General features: G+C 38.8%; 1 pseudogene; it reads left to right on the top strand.

The window, feature by feature from the left end:
- Positions 1–3732: 3732 nt before the first annotated feature.
- LOC147440241 (13S globulin basic chain-like) lies at positions 3733–4562 on the top strand (annotated as a pseudogene).
- Positions 4563–4833: the final 271 nt, after the last annotated feature.

The following is a 4833-nucleotide window of genomic DNA, read 5'->3' on the forward strand; positions in this document are numbered from 1 at the left end:
TTCGTTATGATTTGCATGCAACCTTTATTTCATTATCAAAGGTATTTGGCCTTTTAAGCTCAAACTCCAACCTCATATCAGCCCTCAAAATATTCTTACACCTGGTCAATTTAAGCATAAGAGAAGGAATCTCATTTCCCAAGGTCTAACACCCTCTGCTCCATAAATCATTAAGTTGCCTACATGGGTATCTATAGTTCCATCTTCACCTTGCATAACACTCTTAGTGGAAACCATACCTTCGTTGGATCCTCTATCTTCTTAAGCCTCTCAAGGGAGGACTTCTTTAAAGCATCATATCTCATCAATTTTGAAGGTTGAAATGATTTCAATTGACTCTCATACTCATTATACCATGTCCTTGTATTTCCTTTCAAGCAAAAGAGCATTTTTTTGACGTAAGCACTAGTACTGGATCTCTCTAATTGGCAATAAAACAAGAGGTCAAATTTTTTGGCTTCCTTCTCTTCCATTGTATCAGACCTTTCTAACCTTTTAAAAAAGGTATGTGGGCTCAATCCTTCTTTTGATCTCCATTGCTTTAGACTCACATGGTTCATTACTTCAAGTTCTTTCTTTTAATGATTGGGTAGAACTTATTGCTCCTCTAGATAAGAGTCCTACTCATGGAAACAAAGTATTGAGAGAATACATCTATCAACTCCTCAGTCTTGCCAAGTCAGATTGGGAGGAATTGGCTCTCTTCTATTCCACTGTATTAGATCTTTCTAGCCTTCTAAAAAAGCTATGTAGGTTGAACCCCCTCTTTTGTCATTGCGCCTGTATTTCCTAGTGTGCTTGCCTACTAGTGGCAATAGTTTTTCTCAAATTCCGATAGTTTTAGTAGCTATCAAGGAATTTTAGATGCACCTTTGCGCTATGAGTGAAGGCACACTCTTAAAAGTATATAAAATGTTTCCATTCCTATCTATCAAATAGATTGAGTTTGAGTCCTTGGGGGTAGATCGTAAGCTGTGGACCTTGCATAACAAAGGCTTCTTATTTGAAATGTGTGCATTTGTTAGACAAAGGAGAGATAGTTGAATACCCATTCACTATGAGTTTTTTGGATATGGCAAAATGCTCTTCAAGCACTAGGCTTTATGAACCAAGGGTGTGATGGATTTCTCTAAAGCCACAATTGAATACTACTTTGTATTTTTCTAGAATGTATTTAACTCGTGTGTTAAGTGCGGATGCAAATTCTTGGACAACAAGGCTCCGAGTGAGAAGTATTACGTGGTTGGGCCATGTGGTTTGGTATGTTCTTAACCGCATTGAGTTAATCTTTCTTGACAAACCTGTAGAATACCATCTCTCCTTCTTTTTCTCTTGGCTTGGGGGCCATGCTTGGACTTTGGCGCTGGCTCATATTGCATTCATGCATTTTAGAAATATGATGCTCAAGTATTGAAGGAAACAAAGGCTGATGAACTAGTATTTTTTTGGCTTCCTATAGTAGCGTCACTAGCTTCTCTCTCTTTGAAGAGACCTAAGTAATCTAATTCCAACTTTTTGAGAGGAAAATCAAGAAGATTTACTAGAGGAAGAGGGAGAAGTCCTTAGATTAGGTAGTTACTTGGCTTATAAACTCTTACAGGTCTTGTTAAGCTTCTCTAGAAGAAGGATACTTGACCGCAATGAGGATCCAAGTAGCCTAGTCTATGTCCACTACCTTTTTTTCAAAAGCCTTTTTGATGTATACGTGCCTAAACTTATCTTTGATACTAAATTTGGCAATCATCACTTTCTTGAAAATGTTTTGTTTGCTTGTAACTATTAGTGATATATCAAAAATATCGTTTGTAGAATGGTTTTTGAAAAGGTACGATTGTTCTCCTCCTTGTTTTTATAAGAATCGCAATAGATTTGTAAAGATTTTTGGGAGTATTGGATCTCATTTATGTACCATGGATCCTAATTCTATTGAGAAGGGATCTATCATAACAATGGTTTGTCTTGGTTTCCCTAAAGAACCTCTTAACCCACACCTAGCATTGATTGCATTACTTAATCACTTTGCTAATTTAGCAGAACTACTCCAACTAAGAAAAATGTCAAACATGACAACTCACATTATTTGTGATAGTTTCTCTCATAAAATTAGCAAGTCTCCACATTATTGGCTTGTTCAAGCTACTTGTTGGGTAACATTTTTCTGTATGTTGTGAATACAATAATGGAATACAAGAATGGACTCGAAAATACTATATTTTAGGAATAGATAAGGCTCCAATAAATGCCTCTTTCTTATGTCAAAGGCTTATTTGGTTATTAGCCAAAAAAGACTCAATGACTCTAAGTTTTGTATCCTTAACCACTTGATTCTCTCTCTGACTACTCAATTATAAGAAGAACTAGCCATTCTAGGGCATCCCCCCCCCCCCCCCCCCCCCCCCCCCTTTCTTAAAAAAAACTCCTTTGGTCTCTTTCCCATCTATAAGATACATAAATATAGATTTTGGTGGATCTCAAATGCACCCAATTGCATCTTTAAAAGCATCACTAAATATATCACTTTACGTTTAAACCTCAAAATAGGTGTATTTCTTTCTTACTTGTAGAAAAAGCTAGTAGTTATCAATAGGTTTCTAAACATATCCATCAACAACATCTAGCTTAATAAGAATCCCTCAAAGGTGTTCATCAATTTACCTCCACAAATTTAATCCCTTTGAATGTCTTAGAAGAGCTTATTGAGCTAGCTTATCATTCTAAGAGAGAGGAGGGCTATACAAAACATCCTTAGTTTGGGAACCTAAACGGATAAAGACTTCCAAAAAATATGCACATCTTAAGTTTAAACTAGTATGATTTAAACAAACTAATCCCTTGGATGCTTAACCATAACATAGTACAATCAGGCAGCTCTGTATTTAAAAAACCCCAATAGGATTCTCATTCTCACCTACAATATGCAATCTATATCATGCCTTCCTTAAGTATAAATGGTGTCAAAAACATCCCCCCCCCCCCCCCCCCCCCCCCCCCCCAAAAAAAAAAAAGAGTAAACTTGCAAGGTAGTACCATTCAATCATATATTGAGATATAAGGATGACCTATTGAGTATTTATAACCCTATGTTTGTGACAACACTTGATCAAATCTACATAGATTTTCTCAAAACAAAGCCCTCTTTCTTGTCACGATTTGTTGTTGAAGGCTCCCCCGATGTTACCCCGATCGAGTTTGTAAAAAAAAAGAAAAGTAATCTTTACTAACTCCCTAAAAACTTTTTCTCGGCATACTTCACCTCATTATGTATTCATCAACATCTTCCTTCATTGCATTCGAGGAAATTTGCAGACTACTACAAAATAAGTGTTAGGTTCTTCAAGCCCAATACTGGCCATAGGAAACACCTCCTAAAAGCATGCTAATTCACTTCTAGTTTGCATGGCAAAATGTTATAAATATGTAAGGTTTCTTTCAATCAAATAATATAGCGTGTGCTTTTCTTGGCTACTGTACCGAACGATCTCTCTCTCTCTCTCTCTCTCTCTCTCTCTCTCTCTCTCTCTCTCTCTCTCTCTCTCTCAATTATTTCTGCTGCACGCTAGACACGACAACCCCTCGGCTGCATCCTCCATAGACCTGCAACCCCAACAGATGGTATCAGAGTGTTGGTTCTCGGTTTGAATCACCATGCGGGTACAGTCCCTTACACAGGCGAGAGAAGGCTGTCCACCTGCATGAAATTGCGCAAAGGCTGCATGGATGAAATCGTCTGGAGCATGAACTGAAAACAAAATGGGTGGAATCATGCACGGATTCTCCCAGGACATGCTCATGGAAGCAATGGATCTTGACAAACAGACTATGCGACAGTGGTTAGAAAATCGAGATGAAGTTGCGATCGTGAAGATGTCACGAGAGCAACGACCAAGCAGAAAAAGAGATTGAAGGAGGAGGCTTGATGGCAGACTTCGGATACCACTTGGAGAAGGCACATCGAGATATTGTGCACCCGCAAGCTGGACAACTTACTGTAGTCAATGGCTACAAGCTTCCTGTCCTCAAGCTTTTGGACATGTCAATTAGGTGCTTGAAGCTACAGAGAAGAGCATTGAAGGCTCCAAGATGGCTCACCAATGCAGACCATATGATCTATTGTGTTCGAGGATATGCTCGTGTTCAAGTGGTGTATCCGAGTGGCAAGATGGCATGTGATGTGGAGATGAAGAAAGGTGACATGATGATGGTGCCCAAGAATTATCCTGTCATGATGCAAGCAGGAGATGAGGGATTTGATGTTGCTCTTGTCATGAATAGTCACATGCCAATATCGATGCACCTGATAGGGAAGGATTTGGTTGTTCGATATGATGAAGCCGGAGGTGAGAATGGGAACGTTCAAGATAAGTAAGGAACTAGACAAGCGTATACATGAGGAAAGCAGTTCTCGACACACTCTCTTGCCAACTCGGCCTTCCCAGCCCGCTACAACCCATCAACTTCTTCGCCATTGCTGTGTTTGTCTGCAACAGAAAATCGTCAATGGGATTTTTATTTCCACTTCTCCAAAACCTGCTCAAGCAACAATATGCCGAGTTCAAAATTAGTTTTACCTATTGAGTCTCCTAAGTCTACCAGGATTTTGTTTATATCATCATCTATATTTTGTCAAAGCTTTGTTTTATTTTGTCAGTTGTCAATCATGGTCATGTCCCTTTTGTACGGGTTATAGACACTGCCACACAGATCAGTGGTAAGACCTCCCAATTTTTTTGTCAGTTCTCAGCCTATTTTTACCGCTTCTCATGAGGTTACTGGGTACACCTTAAACCCAAGGTTTTGCAGTGAACCAAAAACTCCATTTTTGGTAGCTAATTT

Source organism: Adiantum capillus-veneris, chromosome 15 (genome assembly GCF_014529385.1).
Source record: "Adiantum capillus-veneris isolate H3 chromosome 15, ASM1452938v2, whole genome shotgun sequence".
In the NCBI taxonomy this organism is placed as follows: Eukaryota; Viridiplantae; Streptophyta; class Polypodiopsida; order Polypodiales; family Pteridaceae; genus Adiantum; species Adiantum capillus-veneris.